Genomic DNA, 15318 nt, shown 5'->3' on the forward strand with positions numbered 1-15318 from the left:
ATCACGACTAGGTGGATTTCTAGTCATGACAGTTGGTATCAGAGCCCTAAGTTTATAGGTTCTACAAGTCACGAGCAAGTGTCTGGTAGAGTCTTGCGGATCGGTATGATGATGTCCATACCTATATTCGAGTGGATACAGGGCATTTAGGATATATGCTTTCCATCTTTCTTTCCTTATCATGCGGAATTGATTCAGCTTGAGACATAACTCTTTGAATTCCTTCCACACATTCGCATGTGCACATGAGCGCTCGGTATCAGCTGTGCTTCACCGACTTGTGATTCTATAAGTGAGGTTCGAGATGTGTATTCTATGTTTTGTTGATGGGCCAGTCCGAAGGACTTCAGGCCAAGGTTAGACCGTAGCTTAAGTTAGGTAGCTTCAGGTGTAACATTTACATTTGGACTCATATGTACGGTAGTGTCCCTACAAGTGGAATTTGTGGCTCGATGGGTGGTAGAATGGCTTTGTGATGAGTATGATGTGACTGCGAGATGTGTTAAGATGATTCGAATGCGACGAGAAGCGTTTCCTTGAAATGTAAAGGAGGGGCCATTGGGTTCTTAATTTTCATTTTGATATGACATACAGTCTCGAGTATGAGTGCATTGAAGCATCCTTTCTATTGCTTAATGCTGGAATGAAATAGGTTCTCATGTCTTATTGTCGAGATCAGACTGAGGGAGATTAAGTGATTGCTTACAAATTGTGGCTGTGAAAGGGTATAAAGAAATGTCAGTTTGAGGCTAAGCGGGTGGGTTATAACCTGCGAGGTAGTTTATAGATGTGTGATTTTTATAATTTTGTGTGGAGGCTTTCTTTTAAACCAGTGGGACATATTTGTGTGATTTTAGTTTGGATCAGTTGTAACAGTTCACCTGACTATCACGAGGATGAATGCGAGATTTGCAGACGATTTGAGGTATTATATGGTTTGTGTTATATTAGCTTACGAAGGATTTAGTTGAATTTCAGTGTGAAATTTTGGCATTAATAGAGTATGGGTATCGTGATGTTATCGACTGTTTTGTTCTATGGCTTTGAGCCAAGTGGGGGAGTCTGCTATCGACGAGTTGATTGCACGATTATGAATTGTATTGGTTTAGGGTTGAGATATACTGGTGAATCAGTTATGACTGCAGGGGTTGAGATTGAGGATGACTCGAGTAAGGGAATTTCTGGATACGGGTTGTATTACACTCTATATGTATATGGGAATCATGGAATGATTGAGTGGTTAATCGTCAAGGATGTAGTGTGCATGGAGTAGGAATTTGATTGGTCGCGTTAAGGTGGAGTTACTCCTTTGGGTGTCGTCGTGCCAATGGGGCACCACTCGTTTGGCTTGTTTGGGGCGGAGCAATTGAGATTTGAGTAGAGTTGATGACTCTCGAGAATGGTTCTAATGGATTCAAGAATTATATGTAGCAATTGAGAATTTCGGATAGGTATATGGCTAGAAACTGAGATTTACATTGGATGATGTCGAGACTTGTGACATTTTTATACCATTGTGGATTATGCATTTCAGCATCAAGAAGGTGAATAAAATAGTTTTAGGTTCACATAAAGTCTCTTCAGAGTAGGTGTTGCGGTTGTGGTGCTTTGGGGTGCTTAAGAGGGAAGTCAGCGGCTTATGGGCCTTAGGACATTGTGGTTTTAGACTAGGGTCTCTTGTGTGTTGAATTTTGGTTAAGGATCATGGTGTTCCAGCACAGAGAAGTATCAATTTGTAGGCAATATGGAAGAGTCTTGGAGAAATCAGACAGTGTGGTAGTAGGTTGGATGAGCATAGTAATAGATATAATCGGTTCTTTGGGTACTTATGATGTGGCTAGTCTCTATAGGTGTTTTGTGGCAACGCTCTTGGGTTTTGGTGACCTGCGTGGCTGGGTTGAGTTAGAGAGATTCGGTTCTGATAGCTTAGTTATGTGAAAATGGTTTTCGAAGAGTTCTTAATGGTTTTTACCACAGTTCTAGGAGTATATTTCCTACCGGCGTGAGGAATATTCTGTTTATGTGCTTTTCAAACAGAAGATGTATTAACTTCATTTCAGCTTTGTAGCTGGCTCTCATTCATGGTAGCCTTAGATCTATAAAACTTTGTTTATCTAAAGAGAGTTATTCTGCACCAGGTAAAGACCAGTAGAGGCACCACCAAAAACTCGACCCCTCCTCAAGGAAGGGACATGTAAATAACAACCAATTTTGTCAAATGACAGACTACAATTGAATTGCTCACATTGTTTCTTGAGTGAAATAATGTTATGCTTGAATGTTGGAACATGGAGCACATTATGAAGCACAACACCAGGAGAAAATTGAAGCTTTCCTATACAAGTAACTTTTACTTTATATGAATTAAGTAAATTAACTGATATGGGTTTTCTAAGTACTACGGCATCATGTAACAAGGATTTATTAAAAGTCATGTGTTGTGTAGAACCAGAGTCAATTATCCGAGGAACTCTAGGAATAATAGAAAAAAAATGAAGTGAAAATGTGGCAGTTAGCTTTAACACCAGTCAAGTTTGCACTTGCAGAGGATTCAGAAGTTGAGGCAATAGAACCACCTCCCTGTATATATTGGAATAATTGAATCAACTTGTCACATTGCTCTTTATTGAACCCTTAGCTAGTAACCATATTTGAGACTGCATTTCCTCTAATTCATGAGGTGAGAGACTCATCAACTTCTCCAACATTTTCTTGTTGGTTTCCAAAATTTCCCTTGTTATTTTCTTAATCTTTATGTGTTGAGGATATCCTACTAATTTACAGCACTACTCTTTTTCATGACCTATTTTCTCGTAATATCTGCAATATAAATCATTCTTTCTTGCTGGATAGTGACTTGCTCCTTTAGTTTCCATAACTTTCTTTTGTGGAGTCCATTTTTTGCCCAGTCGTGAAAGTAGAAGAGTCATTAAGAATTTGATGAGTAGAATGTACCTCTCTTTTTAACTCCTGATGCAAAATGATAGAGTAAGCCTGTGCTGTAGTAGGGAGAGGCTTCATCATCAACACATTTCCTCTGACTACGTTGTAGATCCTCAGGCATCTTGTGATTGTGCTCCTTAGCTCCTGTAATGACCCGATTGGTTGTTTTGAGTATTATAGTCATATTTTTCCATTTACTGCTCAATTTATGCTTTACAGTTGTTATATGACTTTTCGGGGTAATTGGTTTGGGTCCGGTGACGTTTTGAAATGAAATGAGACACTTAGTCTCAAAATTAAAAACTTAAGTTGGAAAAGTTGACCGTATATTGACTTATGTGTAAACGACACTGGATTTGAATTTTTTATGGTTCCTTAGCTCCGTTGGGTGATTTTAGACTTAGGAGCGTGTCCGTATTATGATCTGGAGGTTTGTAGTAGAATTAGGCTCGAAATGGCGAAAGTTAAATTTTTGGAAAGTTTGACAGGGGAGTTGACATTTTGATATCGGGGAATGGATATGATTCTAGAAATTGAAATAGGTGTGTAATGTCATTTTATAGGTTTCAGCGTCGTTTCTAGTAATTGGAAGATTCAAGTTCATTAGGGTTAAATTGGGGTATGATTCGTGGTTTTAGCATTGTTTGAGGTAATTTCAGGGTTCGACTAAGTTCGTATGATTTTTTAGGGTTTGATGGTATGTTTGGTTGAGGTCTCGGAGGCCTCGGGTAAGTTTTGGATGGTTAATGGATCAAAATTTTTACTTAAACAACTGCTTGAATTTTTTTGTTGCCTGATCTGGTTTCCTTCTTCGTGTTCGCGAGGGGAGTCTCGCGTTCACGAAGAGGAAATTTGGACTGGCCCATTTTGTGCTTCGTGTTCGCGACTGAGGGCACGCGTAGGTGAAGGGTCGAGGGGAAAAGCTTCTCGTTCACGACCGAGGTCACACGTTCACGAAGGGTCGAGGAGCAAAGCTACGCATTAGTGATCGAGGCCTCGCGTTCGCGAAAGGGAAAACCGTCATGGGGGAAATTGGTCTTCGCGTTCGCGAGACCAGGCTCGCGTTCACGAAGGAGGAAATCCAGGCAGCACAATTTTGTGCTTCGCGAACGCAAGGGAGCTGTCGCATTCGCGAATAAGAAAAGCCTGGACAGAATGTTTAAGTTTTTTTGCATTCTTAACGGATTGGAGCTCGGGAAGAGGCGATTTTCAGGAGATTTCAAGAAAAATAACGGGGTAAGTGTTCTTAATTCAATATTGGTCAAATTACCCAAATCCATGGTTATTTTTAACATTTAATGAGTGAATTAAGTTGAAAATTTAGAAAACCCTCTTGGTTTGACTCGTGGTTGAATGGGCTTTCGAATTTTGTAACTTTTTTCGGGTTCCGAGACATAGACCCCACGGGTAATTTTTGAGTTAAATTTTGGATTTTATTGGAAAATTAGTATTCTCATATGGAATTAATTACAATAACTTGTATTGATTAAATTGAATTGATTATTACTGGATTCGAGGCTTTTGGAGACCGATTCACGAGGCAAATGGACAGCGGAGTAAATAATTGCACGGCTTGAGGTAAGTAACACTTCTAAACTTGGTTCTGAAGGTATCAATCCCCGAATTTGGTGTTATATAAATTTTTTAGAGGTGACGCACACGATAGTTGACGAGCTTGTGGACGTGCACCATTGAAATTGTGACTTGAATAAATTCTGTAGAGTTGTAAAAAAATTAAAGAATCATGTATTCACATATTCTCCATGTGTTAGTAAATTGAACTGAGACTCGTATTAAAGATCATGATTAGGCTACGTGCCGATAGTTTTGGGACCCACATGGTCGTGTTGCTGTTGAACTTAATTATTTTATAAGTGCATATTTCATATGGCTCTATGTATATTATTATTATATGGAATGGGGTTGCCCGCCTGTAGCATGCCTTATAGGCTTTATTATTATACGGATCGGGACTGCCCGCATGTAGTAGTCCATATCGACTTTATATCACGCTTGGGTTGAAGGAGCCCCTCTGGAGTCTGCAACCCCCACAGTGAGCCTAGATGATTTATTTAAGGGATGGACTTCCTAAGGCATGGACTTGCCTTACTTATTTATATTTGAGATGTTTGTTCCTGGAGATAGATCTTGTCCGAATCATTTACATTTGGTGATAAATTACTCCGGGGCTGGATTGACCTTATATGGTACTGAGTGACTGACTGTTAGTCGATGCGTATATATATATATATATATATATATACGAGATAAAATATCCCTGGAATAGATTAGCCATAAACAGTACTGAGTGACCGAATGATTAGTGACCAGTAGTACATGTGGTTTGTCCACTGAGATGGCATATTCCTCAAATTATTCAGAATTGATCTATTTTAATTGTATTGAGTTTAACCGTTGAACGTGAAATCATGCCTACATTTATGTATTGTTATTTCTATATTGGACTGTACCTACGGAGCTCGTCATTATTTTTAGCCCAGAGGTTAGTCTTGTTACTTATCGAGTTGGTTGTACTCATACTACACTTTGCACCTCGTGTACAGATCCAGGTGCTTTCGGACACGGAGACTGTTAGATCTCAGAGTGCTATCAGTTGGAGACTATCAAGGTAGCTCACTGGCATCCGCTGACCTTGACTCTCTCTTTTCAGTTATTGTACTATTCTATCTTTTCAGATAATGTTTTATCAGTCAAACTTTGTATTTATTTAGATGCTCATATACTCAGTGACACTAAGTTTTGGGAGTATTTTATATATGTATTTGTGAGATTTCTTTCGCTGAATTTAAGTATCATGTTTTCAAACTTAAAAGATATGGTGGTTTGTTGAGATTGTCGGCTTGCCTAGTATTGAGATAGGCGCCTTCACGACAAGTGAGATTTTAGGTTGTGACAGCTCCACAACTACACTCACAACTGCATGTCATGAAAGTATTGAGTTCTTTCAGTTGGTCCCAGATCCTTTTCAGTTTACTAAAATAAGCAGCTACATCTCTAGTTCCTTGATTGATATTGTTTAGCTCTCTTTCAAGCTGAAATAGCTTTGTACCATCAGCTTGTCCATACCTTTCCTCTAGTTCATTCCATAGATCTGCCGCAGTTTGTGAGTAAATAACACACTCAGCTATTTCTTTGCATAGAGAATTAAGTAGTTATGCTATTACCATGTCATTGCAACGTGTCCACTGAACTAATAGAGATGAAGCTTTCTTTGGCATTTCGCAGGTTCCAGTGATGAATCCCAATTTATTTTTGGTAGATAAAGAGATAAGGATTCCCCTTCTCCAATTTCCAAAGCTGGTCCCATCAAAGGTAGTGTTGATGAGATTCATACTAGAAGAATCAGAGGAGGAGAGGAAATAAGAATGTGAGACATCAATCTCAGTTTTGGATTTAGAAGACTGTTCTTCAGTACCCATTATGTAGGTGTTCAAAGAAAAGAAATAAAAAGATGTTTGGAATGTAAAATTGAAAGAAAATTAGTGAGGTATTGCTCTTATACCATGAAGAATTCAAGAAAGATGGTATGAAAAATATTTTTCTATTTCTCGCAGTGTCATATGTACAGTGCTATTCCTATATTTATACAAAGAAAGAACCATGACAGTTGGCTAGAATTTGTGTATATTATTATATGTGCATATGTCCTTATCAGTGGCCTTCACTTTAAGAGAAATAAAAGGAGTTTGATATTCTAAAGTTGAACATATTCAGACATATCCTATGTCCCACTATCTCCTCCACTTTGAGCCTCTGTCTGAACACTACGATTTGTCGGAGCCGAAGTAATTTTTCCGCCAACAGTTTTAATTTTTTTTGTATGCTTGATCTTATTCAACCAATGTTAGATATTCTAACATGCCGATCTTGCCAATATAACTAGATGATAGAGATGAATGCCTTAAATAATTGATCTTGTTGAAAATTTTAGAGTGTAATTCGATGAAATCTTAAGCATGCATGTAGATTAGTGCGTCTAGATCTCAAGTCAAAATTCATTAATTGGAGGCCTCTAAGTAGCGCCAACATACTGAAAAATAAAAAAGTAAAGTTATGTGACCAGGAAACTTTTATCTGAAGAAATTTATCTCATTCAAGAACTTTCATTTAAATTTGAAAAAGAAAAGTTCTTTATTTTTAAGCTGGAGCCCCACTGCTTGTAAGAATATATTTGAACATATATTATCTAACTCTCATTTTAATTTGTTCATCGTAATTGATAATTATATGTTGCGGGTTTATCACATTATACAAAAGGGGTTTGGTGAGTTATGCATATGCTGATTTGTCTAATATTCTGTTGCAAATTATGCGTTAATCTTTATCATTTGAACACTTTCTTTCCCCTATTTCCCTTTTAGTAAATCGTTTTTCAAATTCACCTTTTTGTTGCTTCTACATAGTATTTAACCACAATACTATTATTTATTTATTTATTATTTTTCTATTATTACGATTATAAATATGAGAAACCTGATCAATGTAAAAAGTTGAATCACCAAAATGTTCATTAAAAATTGAATGACGTTTTATCCCTTAAAAATAAAACATTTCTGCATAAAACGTATCTTGAAATTTTTAGCTTACTTATTATAATCATAATCATGAGTATATACAATCTTGTACTAATTAAAGGTGTTTACAATCTTTTGGTATAAGAAAACATTGAGGTATCAAATCAAAATAATGTTCTTGTCCTACTTAATACGAGCTAATTACTTCCTTAAATTTTATAAACGTTTCTCTTCAAATGTTGGGAAAATGCATAAGTACCTCGCCCCCCACCTATAGTCGGATTTTCAACTATACACTTTATCTTTGCGGGGGTCTTATTATCCCACTGAAATATTTTTAAATCGAATTAGTATCACCCTGGAATGCCACTACAATATTTGTATTTGGTGGTGAAATACACGCGCCTAACACATGTATTTCCCACTAAAATCGTTTTTTTCTTGTTTTTTTCTCATCTACATCCTTTCCCAAGTCACTTTTGTATTTTCTAAAATTCGTTTTCCCTTTTCACACAACCCACATTCTCCCATTCCACAACCCACAAGTGAAGTAGCGAAATTCTCTTGGTTGAAGAAGCAAATAGAAAAACAGTGAGCTCCTAGAAAACTTTCTAGCAATCAACAATCAATAACCAAATTATCCTTCCTTGTTCTCTATTATATGCAAATTTGATTAATTAAAAAATTAGGACTCCCCTCACCCACCTCACTACCTAAAGCAGTGAAAGGCCGAAGTCCCCAATCGGGAAACGATGAGCATGGCGAGAATATATTTTGCAAATAATATTCAAAAACCTTTTTCTTATTCAGTCTTTTCTAGGCTTCTTCCGGGTTTAATCGAAAAATGATATTGGGACGAGATTTTTTCATTCCTTTTTGTGAGAAACAATTGCAATTGAAAGTTTAAAAGTGGTGAGTGAAAAGATTAGAAATAGCAGTAATCCTCTATAAAGTGTAGTAAAATATGGACAGGAAAGAACAAAATCTTCAACTCGATCTCACCAACAAATATGGAGAATTTCGGAGCTAATTTCCGGCCAATCTATACGTACTAAAACTAGAGGAAATAAAAGGAAAGGAAAAGAAAAAACCAGAGAAAAGAAAAAATAGAAAATAGTACTCCAATACTTTATAAAAATAAAATTTCAGCATTCTCTCTCTTTCTCGCATTCCCAAGGAGAGTGGCATACACTCTCTTTTGCACATCAGCACTAGGGGTATAGTAATGTCACTACCCAAACTAACTTTGTCGTGATGGCGCCTATCGTGGTACTAGGCAAGCCGACCTTTCCAAAACTCTTTCAAAATTTTAATAGAAATGATTTAAGATATTTAAAAATATCCGGATTTTTTCATAAATACTGGGCAAAACCCAAATAAAAACGTAAGTGCGGAAACAAATAGCCCAACATAGGGGTGTCACTAAGTCGTGAGTATCTAGATAACCAAACTAATACAACCAGTGTCTATGTATCAATACAAGACATAATGAAATATATAGAAGGAGAGACAAAGCCATGCGGACACTGGCAGCTACCTCGTAGTCTCCGGTATTCGATCCTCCCGGACTCAACGACCTCCGTAATCAAACACACTTGGATCTGCACATGAAGTGTAGGGTGTAGCATGAGTACAACTAACTCAGCAAGTAACAAAAATAAATAAGGAACTGAGAAGCAGTGACGAGCTATACGGTACAGTTCATTTTTAAAAGTTTTCAGTAAAGAGTGAACATGCTTTCAAATCCTGTGATATAAGTCAAAACAGTTCGCGTTCATGTAAAACATATATGAATCTTCCAGAAATTTCAAAACAACAACAAGTAACAACCAAGGGCATCAATAAATAAAGCAGGTACAGCCTCTCAAGGCAGCAGTCACTCAACCAATCTCAACCTCACACTCTCGGCTCTCAGCCCTCAATACACACTCTCAATAGGTACCTGCGCTCACTGGGGGTGTTCAGACTCATGAGGGGCTACTACAGCCCAAGTGCTATAAGCACGGACAACTCACGTGCTATAATATCATATCTGGATCCGCACGGACAACTCACGTGCTGCACGGACAAATCACGTGCCATAGTATAAACATAAGGATCCGCACGGACAACTCACGTGCTGCACAGACAACTCACGTGCTATAGAACAATACCTCAAAACCAGGCCTTAGGCCTTACTCAGTCATGAATCTCTCTAGTCTCATAGCACTCAATAAAGAAAGGGAAAGCAGCCCAAATCAAAGTGTTACAGTATATCATCAGGAAAAAACAAATAATAGAGGCTGAGGTAAACATGTACAGGAAATACTATGACTGAGTATAACTACCATGAGAAGGAATATAGCCTAAGCATGATTTCTAACATGAAAGGCAGTCAAGTTCTAGTTAAACATGAATGCATATAAACACAAATAAAGTCTATTAGACTTCACAGTCTCCCGGGATGGACCAAGTGTCAATCCCTCACGGCGTACATCCACACGCCCGTCACCTAGCATGGGTGCCACCTCCAAACAGTCACATTATACCAAACTACGAGTTTCATACCGTCAAGACCATATTTAAAAATGTTACTTACCTCAACAACGTAGAACTCCTACTCTGGAATGCTCTTTCCCCTTGATTCGGTCTCCAAATGCTTCGAATCTATTCACAATCAGTACAATGCTATCAATTTATGCTAAAGGAATGAATTCCACAATAAAATACCAAATTACACTCAAAACCCGAAATTAGCATAACCCGTCCCCCGGGCTCACGTCTCAAATCCGGCAAAATTTACAAAACTAGAAATCTCATCCACTCACGAGTCTAACCATACCAAATTCATCAAAATACAACATCGTTTGGTCCTTCAAATCCTTAAATTACTCTCCAAATATTTCAAGCCCTAACCCCTCATTTTTACTAATTACACTGATTAAATGACGGGAAATCACCATATATACGAGTATTAGGGCTCAAGCAACTTACCTCACAGATAGCCCTTGAATCACCCTTCAAAAATCACTCCAAAAGCTCCAAAAACCGACTTGAAATGGTGGAAATGAACCAAATTCGCGAAGGGTTCTATTTATGGTTTCTGCCCAGGTTTTTCGCACCTTCTGACAAACTTCACGCTTCTGCACCACCGCACCTGCGGAAGATCCATCGCAGGTGCGGAACTCATTCAGGAGCCCAGGTTCTGCATCTGCGGCCCAAACCCCCACGCCTGCGAAGGTGCTCCTGTGCATTTCCTTCCCCTTCTGCAAAGCCTGCCCAACGCCCTCCTTTCCGCATCTGCGCCCCAGGTCTCGCACCTGCGGGTTCGCAGATGCGGCCAATTCTTCGCACCTGCGCATTCTTCGTAGCCTAGCACTGCCCGCTCCTGCGGACTCCCCTTACGCACCAGCAACCTCGCACTTGCGACTCCTCCTTCCGCAGGTGCAGAAATAGCAGTAACAGCAGCTTCAGCTGCATTTTCCAACTTTGACAAATCCGTTAACCACCCGGAATCACCCCGAGGCCCTCGAGACCTCAACCAAAAATACCAACAAGTCATATATCAACATACAAACTTTGTCGAACCTTCGAATCACTTAAAATAACATCCAAATACCAAATTACCCTCGAATTCAAGCCTAAGAACTTCTAAATTTCCAAATTCGGCAACCGATGCCGAAACCAACCAAACCATGTTCGAATGACCTCAAATTTTGAACACACGTCACAAATGACACTACTAACCTACTCCAACTTCCGAAAATCCATTTCGACCCCGATATCAAATTTTTCACTGCCGACCATAAATCACCAAATTTTCAATTTTGCCAATTCAAGCCTAATTCTACCACGAACCTCCAAATTACATTCCGGACGCGCTCCCAAGTCCAAAATTACCTAACGAAACTAATGGAACCGTCATAATTAAATCCCAAGATCGTTTCCACATAAGTCAACATCCGATTGACTTTTCTAACTTAAGCTTCTACTTTAGAGACTAGGTGTCTCAATCCACTCCGAAACCACTCCAGACCCGAACCAACCAACCCAATACAACACAATACGGCTAAATAACACATAAAGAAGCAAAAATAGGGGAAAACAGGGCTATGACTCTCGAAACGACCGGTCGGGACGTTACATCCTCCCCCTCTTAAACAAATGTTCATCCTCGAACGGGTCTAGAAACATACCTCGAGTCTCGAATAGGCGTGGATATTTGCTCCGCATCACCGGCTCGGTCTCCCAGTGGCCTCCTCCACAGGCATACCTCTCCACTGCACCTTTACTGAAGCTATATCCTTTGACCTCAACCTTCGAACATGTCGATCCAAAATAGCCACCGGCTCTACCTCATAAGTCATATCACCCTCCAACTGAACCGTGCTGAAATCCAAAACATGGGACGGATCTCTAATATACTTCTGGAGCATGGAAACATGAAATACTGGGTGCATACTCGACAATTTGTGTGGCAAGGCAAGCTTATAAGCCACCTCCCCAATCCTCTGAAGCACCTCAAAAGGCCCAATGAACCGGGGGCTCAACTTGCCCCTCTTCCCAAACCTCATAACATCCTTCATGGGTGATAGCTTCAGCAAAACCTTATCCCCAACCATGAAAGATACATCACAGACCTTCCTATCCACATAGCTCTTCTGCCTAGACTGTGCCATGCGAAGCCGCTACTTAATCAATTTCACCTTATCTAATGTATCCTAGACCAAGTCTGTACCCAAGAGCTTATCCTCAAATGGCTCAAACCATCCAACCGGAGATCTACTCCTCCTCCCATATAAAGCCTCGTACAGAGCCATCTGAATACTCGACTAATAACTGTTGTTATATGCAAACTCTACGAGTGGCAGAAATTGGTCCCATAAACCCCCAAAGTCAATGACACAAGCACACTGCCTGTCCTCCAATATCTGAATAGTGCGCTCGGACTGCCCGTCCGTCTGAGGGTGAAAAGTTGTGCTCAACTCAACTTGAGTACCCAACTCTCGCTGCACTGCCCTCCAAAACTGCGATGTAAACTGAGAGCCCCTATTTGAAATGATGGAAACTAGGACACCATGCAGGCGAATAATCTCTCGGATGTAAATCTCAGCCAACCACTCTGAAGTGTAAGTAGTACCAACTGGAATGAAGTGCGCGGACTTGGTCAGCCGATCCATAATAACCCAAATAGCATCGAACTTCCTCGAAGTCTGTGGGAGCCTAACTACAAAGTCCATGGTGATCCGCTCCCACTTCTACTCTGGGATCTCTAATCTCTGAAGCAAGCCACCCGGTCTCTGATGCTCATACTTAACCTGCTGACAACTGAGACACTGAGCTACAAACCCAACTATATCCTTCTTCATCCACCTCCACCAATAGTGCTGCCTCAAATCCTGGTACATCTTTGCGGCACCCGGATGGATGGAATATCGCGAACTGTGGGCCTCCTCAAGAATCAACTCCCGAAGCCCATCTATATTAGGCACACATATCCGGCCCTGCATCTTCAATATGCCGTCATCACCAATAGTCACATCCCTAGCATCACCTCTCCGAACCCTGTCCTGAAGAACGAGTAAGTGGGGTCATCATACTGACGCTCCCTGATACGGTCATAAAGAGAAGACCTGGAGACCACGCAAGCCGACACCCGACTCGGCTTTGAAATATCCAACCTCACAAGCTGGCCCGCTAAGGCCTAAACATCCAATGCCAAAGGTCTCTCTGCTGCTAGAAAATATGCTAAACTCCCCAAACTCTCTTCCAGGCGACTCAAAGCATCGACCACCACATTAGCCTTCCCCGGATGGTACAGAATAGTAATATTATAGTCTTTAAGAAGCTCCAACCATCTCCGCTGACGCAAGTTAAGATCCTTCTGCTTAAAAAGGTGTTGCAGACTCCGGAGATCAGTATAGATCTCACAATGAAACCCATACAAATAATGACGCCAAATTTTCAAGGCGTGAACAATGGCTGCTAACTAAAGATCATGGACAGGATAATGCTTCTCATGGGTCATCAATTGGCACGAGGCATAACCTACCCTCCTGCATGAAAACACAACCAATGCCTATCCTCGAGGTATCACAATACACAGTGTAAGAACTTGAAGTTGATGGAAGAACTAACATTGGAGCTGTAGTCAAAGCAGCCTTGAGCTTTTGAATGCTCTCCTCACACTCGTCCGACCATCTGAATGGAGCATCCTTTTGGGTCAATTTGGTCAAGGGCGATGCAATAGATGAAAATCCCTCTACAAAATGACGGTAATAACCCGCCAAACTAAGAAAGCTCCTAATCTCCATGGCTGAGGACGGTCTAGGCTAACTCTACACCGCCTCTATCTTCTTCGGATCCACCTGAATAACCTCACTGGACACCACGTGCCCTAAGAATGCTACTGAACTGAGCCAAAACTCACACTTGGAGAACTTTGCATACAACTTCTCCTCCCTCAATCTCTGTAATACAATCTTCAAATGTTGAGTGTGCTCCTCTTGGCAACGAGAGTACACCAGGATGTCATCAATGAATACAACAACGAATGAGTCCAAACAGGGTTGGAATACACCATTCATCAAATGCATAAATGCTGCTGGGGCATTGATCAACCCAAAAAACATCACCAAGAACTCATAATGGCCATATCGGGTCCTGAAAGCTGTCTTAAGAATATCCGAATCCCGAATCTTCAGCTGGTGATACCTGGACCTGAAATCAATCATGGACAACACCCTCGCTCTCTGACGCTGGTAAAATAAATCATCAATACGAGGCAAAGGATACTTGTTCTTGACTGTGACCTTTTTCAACTTCCTGTAATCAATACACATTCTCATGGAACCATACTTTATTTTCACTAATAAAACTGGTGCACCCCAAAGTGACACACTAGGCCGAATAATCCCCTTATCAAGGAGTTCCTGAAGCTGTTATTTCAATTCTTTCAAGTCTGTCGGTGCCATATGATACGGTGGAATAGAAATGGGCTGAGTGCCCGGCACCAAATCAATACCAAAGTCAATATCGTTGTCAGGCGGCATGCCGGACAGGTCTGCAGGAAACACATCCAGAAAATCACGTATCACCTGAATAGAATAAATGGTAGGAGTCTCTGCACTAACATCCCTCATAAAAGCCAAATAAGACAGGCAACCCCGCTCAACCATACGCTGAGCCTTCAAATATGAAATCACCCTACTTGGTACATAATCTACAGAACCTCTCCACTCAACCCTCGAAAATCCCGGCATAGCCAATGCCACGGTCTTTGTGTGACAATCTAGAATAACATAACACGGAGATAACCAATCCATACCCAATATCACATCAAAGTCAACTATATTGAGCAACAATAGATCCACTCGGGTCTCAAGACCCCTAATAGTCACCACACATGACCAATATATGCGGTCCAAAATAATAGTATCGCCCACAGGAGTAGATACATGTACAAATAAAACTAAAGACTCACAGAGCATATCCAAAAAATGGGTGAAATACGAGGAAATATATGAATACGTGGAACCAGGGTCAAATAATACCGAGGCATCTCTGTGACAAACTGAGATAATACCTATAATCACAGTATCTGAAGCAATAGCATTTGGTCTGGTAGGGATGGCATAGAAACGGGCTTGACCACCCCCTGATTTACCTCCCCCGCTCGGGCGACCCCTAGCTGACTGCGCTCCACCCCTAGCTGGCTGAGCTTCACCCCTAGCTGGTTGGGCGGGTGGTGGAGGAACTTATGTTGGTGCTATCGGCCGGGTACTCCACTGTGGAGTTCCACCCAATTGCCTAGCGCAATATCTCATAATGTAACCAAAATCTCCGCACTCAAAACAACCCC

The 15318-nt window shown here is 40.5% G+C and overlaps 1 protein-coding gene across 1 annotated transcript in view; it reads right to left on the reverse strand.

Annotated features, from left to right (window-relative positions):
- LOC104105463 (probable LRR receptor-like serine/threonine-protein kinase At3g47570) overlaps positions 1–15318 on the reverse strand; it is a 131410-nt gene that overhangs the window by 33497 nt on the left and 82595 nt on the right. The window lies entirely within an intron of this gene.

This window comes from Nicotiana tomentosiformis, chromosome 9 (assembly GCF_000390325.3).
Source record: "Nicotiana tomentosiformis chromosome 9, ASM39032v3, whole genome shotgun sequence".
NCBI classification, from domain to species: Eukaryota; Viridiplantae; Streptophyta; class Magnoliopsida; order Solanales; family Solanaceae; genus Nicotiana; species Nicotiana tomentosiformis.